We start from the raw sequence: 12123 nt of genomic DNA on the forward strand, positions 1-12123 counted from the left end.
ATATGATGGCAATGTCTCATTTAATGGAGAATATCAATAAAAAGAAATTTTTTTAAAGAATCAAATAGAAATGTTGAAGTCGAAAAGTACAACAACTGAAATCAAAGCTTCATTAGAATTGCTTCATGGTAGATTTGAACTGGCAGAAGAAAAATCAACTACCTTGAAGATAGATCGATTGAAATTATTTAATCTGAATAACAGATAAAAATAAGAAAAATGAACAGAGACTCAGAGAAATGTAGGTACTGTTTAGCACACCAACATACATGTAATAGAAATAATAGAGAGGGAGACAGGAGTAGAAAAAAGTCAAAAAGAAATAACAGCTGAAATGTAAGGAATGAACACATGGACTTCTAAGGGAAAAGTTACCATGAGGGAGTCACAGACCTGAATTGACATTCTGAACTCAGAACCAAGCCCTGTGTTGTCTTGAGAAGATCAGCTGTAGGTCCAGTGTAATTGATGCAGGCAATCCTTCTGACTTAGCTACCAATGGTGTGGTGACTGGGTCACTTCCTAGACGAAATGACATGAAAAGGAGAGTTGAATGACTGATGAAAGTGGGGAAGGCTGGTGCATTTGTGCTCCCATTTAGGACAGAGAGAATGAGTATAATTTATTTGATGATGCATTCCTTAAGTGTAGAAAGTAAAGCGGGAGAGAGGACCAAGTGAAGCAGGGGTTAAGATGGGGTGACTCCATGCGGAGATTGTAGGCCACAGAACTTACTTTAAAACCTTTTTATTTTGAGGCCAGGTGCAGTGGCTCATACCTATAATTCCAACACTTTTGGAGGCCAAGGTGGGTGGATCACTTGAGCCCAGGAGTTCAAGACCAGCCTGTGTAATATGGCAAAACCTTGTCTCTACAAAAAATACAAAAATTGGCTGGGCATGGTGGGTCATGCCTGTGGTCCCAGTTACTTGGGAGGCTAGGGTGTGAGGATCACCTGAGCCTGGGAGGTTGAGGCTGCAATGAGCTGTGGTCACACTGTTGCACTCCAGTTTGAGTGACAGAGTGAGACCTTGTCTCAAAAAAGTAAAAATAAAAAAAAAAATTTATAAAACCTTTTCACTTTGACATAATTGTAGATTCACATGCATTTGTGAGAAACAATACAGAGAAAAGCTATGTACCCTTTACCCAGTTTCCCCCAATGGTAACATCTTGCAAAACTACAGTACAACATTGCAAGCAGATATTAACATTGATTTAGTCAAGATAAAGAATATTTTTGGCCAGGCATGGTGGCTCATAACTGTAATCCCAACATTTTGGGAGCCTGATTGGAAGAAGATCACTTAAGGGCAGGAGTACGAGACCAACATGGGCAACATTGTTAAATCACCTCTCTGCAAAAAGTTTTAAAAAATTAGATGAGTGTGGTTGCTCTCTCCTGTAGTTCCAGATAGTCAGAAGGCTGAGGAGGGGTGATTGGTTGACCTCATGAGTTTGAGGCTGAAGTGAGCTATGATTGCCCCATAGCACTCCAGTCTAAGTGACAGAGTAAGACCCCAACACAAAAAAGAAAAAAAAAAAGATACAGAACATTTTGGTCACCAAAAATGTTCTTCATGTTGCCCTTCTATAGCCACACCCACTCTTTTCTTGCTCCTATCTCTTACTTACCCCCAGATAAACACTAATTTATGCTCTGTTCATATAAAAGCAATGGCAAGTCGTTGCACTGTGAGAAGGTAGAGTTTGAAAAGCAATTAATTGTTCAAGGTAGATATATTATTGTAGTTTGGAAATTCAAAGAAGTCTTATGTAATTGGGTCAATACTAGTAATAGAATGTCAACAATATTGATATTCAGCTATGAGGAAATTAGAAATTTTGAGCAATCAACTGATAAAGAAGTCAATAAATGAACTGATAGCAAAATTGATCAGCCAATTAAAGCTTAGTCAGCTAGATTAGATGTTTAAGAACCTACCCCAGAAGGTATCAGGAGGGGTAATAAATATGGAAAAAATGAATGAAAATTGTATTACTATTCAGAAAATTTATAAGAACAAGGAGGCCTTTACTGTATGTGAGTGTCCTCGGACTTAGCCAGTCAGACTTTGAGAAACAGGAATAAAGAGCAGTTTTTGTGGGTTTGCAGCATATTCTGCGAGAAGGGAAATAAGGTGGGTAAGTGCCTCTTGGGCAAGCTTGAAATAAGATGTAGATGCTAAGCAACTGAGGAAGAAAAGGGCCACAAAAGATTAGATTAAAACAAAACATAAATTTGATTTAACATTTTTTCCTATGAACATGCTTATTTCAAGACATTGATAAGAAGTGGGGAGAGAATATGGATCATTGGTTTTCAGCTTTGGCTACATGGTGAAATCCTCTGAGGAGATTTAAAAGTGATCAATGCCTCAGTCTCACCCTCAGAGATTATGATTTAATTGGTTTGGAATATGATCTAGGCAACAGGATTTTATCAGCTCCCCAAGTGATGTTGATAGACTGGCAGCCAAAGTTGAGATGTACTGGTGAGATGTAGGTCTGTTCAACAGTATAAGATTGATGGTTTATGCATTTATATAATATGGTTCTTTTCTTTCAAAAGAATTTGAGTTCATATAAGTAAATTAGTGTACAAATAAGACAACTGAAATTAAAACAAATTTACAACATCCATAGAAATGGTTCTTAACTCTCCCTCTACATTTGCATCACGTTGAAGATCATTTGAAATATTCCATTTCCCTGGCCCCATCCTTAAAATCTGGGCTGGACTCTATCTCAAGCATCAGGTATTTTTGAAACTGAAGATTCTAACTTGCAGCAGGGTCGAAGCAAACTTCAGTATTGAAACAGATGCTGGTAAGCACCTGAAATAAATGTATTACCTCATTTGGACATTAAACTGAGTTCAAAAAATTCCTGGCCACTAATGCAAAAAAAAAAAAAAAAAGGGAAAAAGAAAAAAAATTACATCACTTCCAATTGCTGAATGAAGAAGCATACCAAACTCTTCTTTTTTTTTTTTTTTTTTTTTTTCTTGAGACGGAGTTTCACTCTCGTTACCCAGGCTGGAGTGCAATGGCACGATCTCGGCTCACCGCAACCTCCGCCTCCTGGGTTCAGGCGATTCTCCTGCCTCAGCTTCCTGAGTAGCTGGGATTACAGGCACGCGCCACCATGCCCAGCTAATTTTTTTGTATTAGTAGAGACGGGGTTTCACAATGTTGACCAGGATGGTCTCGATCTCTTGACCTCGTGATCCACCCGCCTCGGCCTCCCAAAGTGCTGGGATTACAGGCTTGAGCCACCGCGCCCGGCCACCAAACTCTTCTTTACAGATGATGCATTTCTGCAACAAAAGTTTCAATGAAATTTTCTAGGTTGACACTCATGTAAGGGCTTGGATATTGACTCATGGCTTTAACCAAAGCCTTAAAAAAGACTCCAGTACACTACTCAAATGAATACTTCTTGTAGAGACCTATTATGAAGGCAGAGGCTATATTCTTAAAATAGGCCAGAGAAGACATTTTTGGTCAGCTAAAGAAATGAGGAGACCTGAGAGAAGATCTTTTCTTATTAACTTATTTTAGATATTACTCAGTTACCCCATTAGATTAGTTTCCATGTCTAGCTCATGTAACAAAGTGGCCAAGTATACTCCTGAGACCTGATTTATACAGGTACTCTAGTGTTCCATGAACAGTTAATTATAAAGATCTATCTGAACTTTGGCCAGGTTTCTCAGTTACTTGAAATACATCCACTGCCTGGGGAATGCTGTTGAAGGTGGAGCAAGCAACTCTAAGGGAAAAGGCTACCTCCGAGACATAAAAGAAATAAAGACCTGAGTTCTGCTTTAGGACATAAAGAAAAAGGAGCTCAGTGGACTTCCACAAGTGTGATACTTACTGGGGCATGTGTGCCTCAGGGCATGTGGCTTTCGTTGTAACCAATATAGAATATCTGCTCTATAGGTACCAGAAAGAGAATTTATTCATGGAATAACTTCTATCCACATACGATAAAGATGCCAAATATCTGAGGGTTGAGAAAAAATTTATCAAACAAATTTACTTGGCAATATTTAGCTCCTCAAATTCTGTCTTTACATAGCCCTCTTGGTAGCACTCTGGTTACCTAGTTACGGTTGTGTCTCTGTTAATTGGTTCAAGAGCCCTTCTAAATTTCTGGGTACCTTGTCCCATTGGAATTCATGTTAAGAAACTGTTAGATCCTCTTAATGAATTAGAAAAATAAAACAATGATTTCCTCTTCTGTGGGGGTTGGTATTGTGAATCCTCTGCTTTTTAGTTAATGGTTTGTCAATGGCAAGTTACTTAACTCTTTTGTGCCTCATTTAGCTCATCTACAAACTGAGAATAATACTTGTAATAGCTAATAAGGTTGTTGTAAAAATTAAATTAGATAATGCTTCCCAAGGGTTCACATAATTCCTGGCACTCAGTAATCACTCAATAAAAACTAGCTATTAAATATTTTTGTGGTTATGATAATTGTTTTTATCATTACTGTCATCATCTCATTGCCATCATCATCATCATCATTCCTGGAGTGAAATACAACCATGGGTAGGCAAGACAAAAGACAAAGAGGACACCTATTTTTGGACTAACAGATTGAAGGGTTGGGTTGAGGAGAAAAACATTTTTTACCAAGATAAATGTAAATATATTAGAAAATAAATTTCAAAAATCACACAGATTTTTAAGCTGAAATATGAGACATCAAACAATTTGTGCATGCAAAATTTCCTAAATCTATGCAACTTCACATTAAACCTCAAAACTTTGGAGGTCACACATCCTCTTTCCTCTGCCATCAGTGGAGTTTTTCTGGAAATTTTGGGAAATGTCCTGATATAGCAACCCTAGTATAAATTGCATCTTAAATAGATCCTTTCACCAAAAGAGACATGCATCACTGTAATTCCCACTGGGACAGATACTGCACTGTGAGTTCTCAGTAATAATGATGTTGATGTAGTATTTAAGGAGACAGCTGAAGAACCAGGGCACATATGGAAAACCCTGTGTATTAACAAGAACTGCTGCAGCGAGACAACTGCTGACACTCTGTCTTCCTCAGAACAGCTGGGGGAAACCACCAACCCCTGGTGCTAACATCAAGGGCAGCAGGGGCCGACTTGCTGACCAGAGCCAGTGGAAGCTCAATGGGGTTAATCCTGCTGATGAGGTTAATGCTGAGAGATGGTCCTTCCAGGGTTCTCCAGACCTATTTCCTCAGTATGAGTCATTTGAAGGAAGAATGTGTGTGTGTGTGTGTGTGTGTGCACGTGCATGCGCACGCATGCGTATGTTCAAAAGGGGACTGGGGAAAAGTTAAAATTAGATTGGGATTTGTGGGAAGTGATGTTTTCCCTTCATCATCACTGAGGACAGGGACTGACAGTGTTTGTGGTGCCTTCCAGTGGGACTGGGTGCTTGGTAATTTAGGGTGGAAGCTTGAACTAAATTAAAGAGACCCAGTAGTAAATAGGCAACCGGAGTGTTAGTGTTCAAGGCAAGAAGGCTCCCAAGGAAGAACTTGCCAGAATTAGCTGTCTTCTAGATTCTTTCTTGACTCTCAAGTATTTGGAAACTTTACCAAATGCTAGATGGAATTTAAGTCTTTTTCTGATTTTGGTAGAGCAGGTATTCTGTGTTGATTTAAAGGACAGTCATATTGAGTGGATGCCAGATTTAATCTTTTAGTTGTAATCCACAGGAGGATCGATTACTGCTATGCTTGAGTAGAAGTGGAGCTTACAGGCAGAGCCAGGATTTTCCTCAGAGGTTTGCATTCCTCTGGCACTTGTACTCATGTATCATATAGTCTTTTGAAGCAGGGAAGTAGCAGACATCTGTCCATAGAACTTGTGGCCCTCCTTTGAACCCTATGATTTAATTAGTTTACATTTTAGTTGCTCAAGGGCATGATTATATGAATTACATGAAGATCTGTTATATGAACATATATAAATATTGAAGTTGCATTTTTCTACTTTTATTTGCAATAGTCTAGTATGAAGAGGCTAAAACCATGTTTTATAAAAATGAACACAGTTACAGGGACTGGATTAAAGTTTTACGATTTTTTAAAAAACCTGAATTGAAAGGAAATTAAATTCCATAAAATACCATGAAGACAAATTCTGATTTTCATTGAGCTTTTTGGTTTCGGCTCAAAAGAATTTGAATAATATCCTGTTATAACCAAGGATTGCAATGAATGTCTATGATGAGATAGGTAAATGACTTTGGCTCAAATATACTTAAGGTGACTAGACAAAACATGAACCTTTATAGCCTAAAGCCAAAAGTGTGGGTCTTTTAATATGAAATACATAAATCTAAGAATTGTATCCTAGAACACAGAACACATACAAATTCAAGAGGAAAAGAGCAAAGATGATTTTATTGTGAAATGGATATTGCAGGAAAATGTCTGTTTGCCTCATTTTCAGCAGCATTGCGTAGTGAGTAATTGCCATGAATAGCCTGCCAACTCTTTCCTCTGATATCATTCTTCTTTTTATATTTTATATTTAATGAAGACTAGTCAAACAGATTACAGTTTTCTTTCTTTAAATGAAGGCTGTTCTGACAAGTTAGTCATGCTAAGTAATAGCATGTAAATTCTTAAACCAACAACGTTGATATTTATCATTGCATATACCAAGTTGAAAAATATACATTGATTGCTGAGTGGAGGATGAACTTAAAGTCAAGATGTTGCAAAAGATGACTCAGATAAAATTTGCAGTTACTCAAAATATACTTCAAAATGTTTTTCATTTTAAAAGTGTAATTTACAAAATTTTCATGAGCGTGTACATACTTACCTTTTTTTAGGGGATGGAGTAGGTACATGTATACGGTTATTCTATTTAACTCTTCATTCAGAATGGTGGTAGTTGTTCATGGGAATTGTTCTTTTACAAATATTGGAAAAGCATAATTTCAGGGATCCATATATAACGCCATCATATGAGCCTGAAGTCGCTTTTAGCTTGTTTAGGATTTGCCCTTTATATTAGTTAATATCTTCTGAGTATATTACATTTGAAAAATTTCCCATAACCTAGAACCCATGAAGACTTTCTTTCTTGATGAAATCTTAAGATTTTGTTTACTATTTAGTACCAAAAAATGACATACCAGCATGTTAGGCAGCTTATAACCAGTTATAAGCAGTCATGTAGGAAATGGATGATTTTTGTCAGTCTGTGAGTCTGTAACTCAGGTTTTAATTACACCATGCATAGAAAAGATACAGATCTGAACTTTTTTTTTACGTTCTTAAGGTTTTTGATATATTTTTATTTCTAAACTATGAACTTCTTTAGCTTCTCTCTCTCTCTCTCTCTCTCTCTCTCTCTGTGTGTGTGTGTGTGTGTGTACTACTTCAAATTTCATGTGGAAATAAAGTTGGTGTAAGTAGAATATCCATAACTATTTCCGGGTCTATGCCAGGCATGGCTGGTTTATACCAAGTTTTGACTATAGCTGGCCTGGTCATAGTAAAACTCTAGTGTTTGTGCAAATAAATAGTATATACAGGAATAAGGCCTTTTAATATTTGCTCTTGTCAAAAAAGTATTTTTGATAATTAGCTTGGCCAGGCCATGTTCTTTCAGAATTTGTTCTCTATCACAAAAAAAAGTTCTATAAACTCATCTATGTTAATAATATATTCTATTTTCCTGACAGTGATTCTATTTAGCAAGGACATTCTGGAGATATTAATAATAATTATGTTAAAAAATATAACCTCAGTATAAAAATCTCTAGCACTTTGCAGACTATGAAGGGGATATTTTAGAACTTACAGGGCTTTAAGTCTCAAGTTATCTCTCAAGTTAAGTCTCACATCAGCAATTTTCTTTCAGACAGTTTATTTGATGACTTAATTAAATGCATCTTTAGAGGTCCATAGCCATGCGGATGATTCCTGTTTATGACAATGCAAATGAATTTTGTCTGGTGGAGAGAATAAATCTCTGTAAGTCTAATTCTTATTTGAATGGGTTTTAACATCTTTAACTTCTACTGGGTATTCTTTGCTATATTAGATAGCTTACATTCAGTCTCGACCCCTAGCTCCTAGAATCACTGTGAATGTTTGGAAAGCTAGCCTGAAAGTAGTTAAGAACAATTGCAAATCAATGAGTAGATATTGGAAGGGATGGAGCATCAGACAAACTTCTGATAGACATCTGACTGCCTATATGCTTTGTTGAATCTCCTGCAAAAGTGAACAATCTGAAAAGCCAGGCTTGTGAGAGAGGAGAGTGATTTTATCTGCCAGGCAAACTTAAAAAGAGAATAAACAGCACATTCCTCTTCATTGAAATACGTCACACTGCTGATTTTTTGCACATAAGAGTTTATCAAAGAAAATCTGGAGCCACTAAAGGCTACTTACTCAACCGATACCTTGTAACCATAACATTCAGCTCGTTGGAAGAAAGACAGCAGCCAGGATACAAATACTTTAAATTTTCCAAAGTCCCTCTAAAGAGCAGGTACACCAGTCAGTCATGAAGGAAATGAATGATTTTTGTCAGTCTGTAAGTCTATAACTCAGGTTTTAAAAACTTGAGTTTCGGATTTTATAAGCATGAAAATGCAATGTGTCTAGTAGTATTAGAAAAGAGGTGAGCTGGACTGCCTCAATATTAGTGATTTCTCATTTTTGTCAAAAGGATGTAACAAAATTCCTGGGAAAATAGTTACTGTGTTTAAAGAAAAAGAAACAAAGAATAAAAGCGTGTTAGGATCTATGTCAAAATCAGTTCTGTGGTTACTTGCCCTTGTGTTTGAAAATAATTAAAAATATTTTAGAGAGACTTGTTAGATATTGGAGAGAAAATTAAGGGCAGATACTTCCAGACCAGTTAGACTGACTTAATGGAAGTGCTTAGCCCATGAGAAGCTTTGGAAAAAGTGTATTCCAACGTCCTGATGATAAAAGGATCTATGTAGATATCTCCTTCCTTAGTCATCAGGCATCTGCTCTGTTGTTTTATATGATTTAGAGAAACTTTTGATATCAGAACATAACACAGTTACATATAGACAGACAACAAGCAGAACTCTTTGCTATATACAACTCTGAAGGCGAGAAGGCTCCTAGACGGGACCGTATGTGTATTGCTTTAGGGGACAGGGACGTTGGAGCTGTCCAGGGAGCTTATATATGGCAAAGGGGTGGGATTATCTAAGTTTCTGGGCTCCCTACGGATTGGCTAATTTGAGTAATTTTAGGCTCTGAGGCATATAGGTTGATTGATACGGTTCAGCTGTGCCCCAGTCAAATCTCACCTTGAACTGTAATGATCCCCACGTGTTAAGAGCGGGGCCAGGTGGAGATACTTGAATCATGCGCAGTTTCCCCTATACTGTTCTCGTGGTAGTGAATAAGTCTCACGAGATCTGCGGGCTTTGTAAAGGGGAGTTCTGCGCAAGCTCTTTTTCCCGCCACGAAAGCCGTGATTTTGCTCCTCGTTCACCTTCCGCTATGATTGTGAGGCCTCCCCGGTCACATAGAACTGTGAGTCAATTAAATCTCTTTCCTTAATAAATTTTACCCAGTCGCAAGTATGCCTTCATTAGCAGCCTGAGAACAGACTAATGCATAGGGACCACTCCTAATCGCCTGGTACTTGGCCCTTGGGTGATTAGGGCTCTTGCGTGAAAGCTGGACAAGGGACATGATTGGGGTGTGGACTTAACTGGCCTTTACTTAGGGCCAGAAAACTAGGTCAACACAGAATAAACAAACAAACAAAAAAAACTGTTTTACACTGTGCCCAGCATTGTGCTTGGGCTTAGCAGGGTTTACGGTGTACAGACGTGTGAGAAGACTCATTACTATTCAAGAAGCTTCAGAACAGGTCTGATTTCTAGCAGGACAAAATTCCCATTTACACACAACTGTTACTCAAGGTGCGCAATAAAGAGAAAGTAAGGTATTGACCTTATCTTGGACTCTGGTGTAAAAATTCCGCATGAAGAATTTGATAGTAAAACGTTTGCTTTTTCTAGCCTAAGTTACCTTAAAATTGATTTAAGCCTGACTTGGATCACTGGTGCTGTTCTGGAGTTTCAGCATGCTGTACCTGTCTGCACTTTACTCATTCTCTGTGATTGCTTTCTTCTTTGTTTAAAAGCAACTTTATTGTGGTCTCTTTTACATACCATAAAATTTATTTGACTTAAATATACAATTTAGTGACTTTTAGTAAATTTATAAAATGTTGCAATCATTGTCATGATGCATTTTTAGAACATTCTCATTACCCCAGAAATAATTCTGTGTCCATTTGACATCAACCTTAGACAACCAACCACCGACTTACCCTTTGTCTGAATTGATTTGTCTTTTGTGGATTTTGTATCTGGCTTTGTATCTGGATTTTGTATCTGGCTTTGATGTAGCATAATGTTTTCAAGCTTCATTTATGGCATTCCATTTATTGGTACTTTATTCTCTTTTGTTGATGAATAAAATGTTGTTGCATGGATATATCACATTTTGTTTATCCATTCACCAACTGGTAGAAATACGGGGTATTTCTAGTTTTGGGATATTATGAGCAAGGCTGCCATAAACAAAGCTTATGTATAATTCTTTATGTGAGCATAGGTATTCATTTCTCTTGAGTAGATAGCTAGGAGTAGAATTACTTGGTCATGATATACATTTATGTGCTAATTTTAAAGACACTGTCAAACTATTTTCCAAAGTGGCTACACCATTTTACATACCCACCAGCAACATATGAAGTTTCTGACTTCTTCACATCTTCATCCACACTTGTTATTGTCTAATTTATAGCCATTCTAGTGGGTTATGTGTGAGCATTTACTCACAAGTATTAACTTGATAGTGTGTTTGCAATGTATCTTTACTCCAGAAGTCTTTTCTATTTCCTGAAATAAAAGTACTACTGCCTGTCTTGTTTCCAACCTCACAAGAAGCCATTTGGTCCCTTTTATTGGGATTCAGGGATCTGGAAAGTGAGATTGTGCCTCTGCTCTTTCCATTTAGTGTCCCAGGACATCTGAGGGGCATTTTCCTATTGATTCCTTGGGTCAGGCCAGAGAGTCATCAAAAGGTCATATGATAGAGGGAAAGTGGGTCCTTTTTTCAAGCTTCATATTTGGTAAATGATTCCATGATGATAACTAACTGAGCGTTAGTCATGTTTGCCCTGCTGTCATTGATTGTCAGTACGTAGCCAAAATACTTTGGAAAGGTTGATGGTACACCTAGTTCATGTTATTTATGTTTCAACTGGATTTTTTTAGTGGGAAAGCAGGTTGTTGTAATGAACTGACTTTGGGGTTGAAAGTTAGAATGCTTGTGATATTGTGCTTATTCAATCACTAATTGCAGGACCTTGACCAGGTCTGGGACTTAGTTGTCTTATCCACAGAATAAAATGGGAATGGTAAAATAATCAGATAATTTCATACTTTGTTTAGTAGGAGAACTCTTTTACCTAGAACTCCAATAAAATGATCAGAAATAAGATTTGCTCTGCTTGAAATGGGATGGAAGCCTAGCTCCTAAGGTTTTGTTTTCTCTTGATGGTGAGTTTCCTCTTTTGTGGTTAATACAATTATACATTCTTCAGAATCTGTATGAAGGAAATCACTGACTCTATTACCTCCAAAATCCCCATTCAGCAACAGAGAATCTATCAGTAAATAGTTTTGTTCAAACTAGCAAGGTTTTATTTTTTTTCATTGCATGGATTTTGCCACTATTAGTAGACAGTTGGCATTAGAGAAACTCAAAACAAATGAATTGTATCTTACGTAAAATTTATAAAGAACCTAAATGCTACTAATAATCCAGAATTTTTTGTAAGTCAGAAGTTATACCATAAAGAATTGAGAGTTTTTTAACCCAACTTAAGATAAAATTGCCTGTAGTTTTTATAATAAAATCCTTCAGGAGGAGCCATTCTTATCATATTCTTATTATGAGTGGGGACTTCTTTTATATATTCACTAACCTTTGTGACATCTAGTATATATCGATCACTGAACCAGATACTGTGGAGTCTGTCAAATACATACACATTTTTTTAATATATAGAGATAATTGTCTTAGAATATT

Source organism: Aotus nancymaae, unplaced genomic scaffold, assembly GCF_030222135.1.
Source record: "Aotus nancymaae isolate 86718 unplaced genomic scaffold, 86718_ANA_hifiasm-v0.15.2.pri h1tg000088l, whole genome shotgun sequence".
Taxonomy (NCBI): domain Eukaryota; kingdom Metazoa; phylum Chordata; class Mammalia; order Primates; family Aotidae; genus Aotus; species Aotus nancymaae.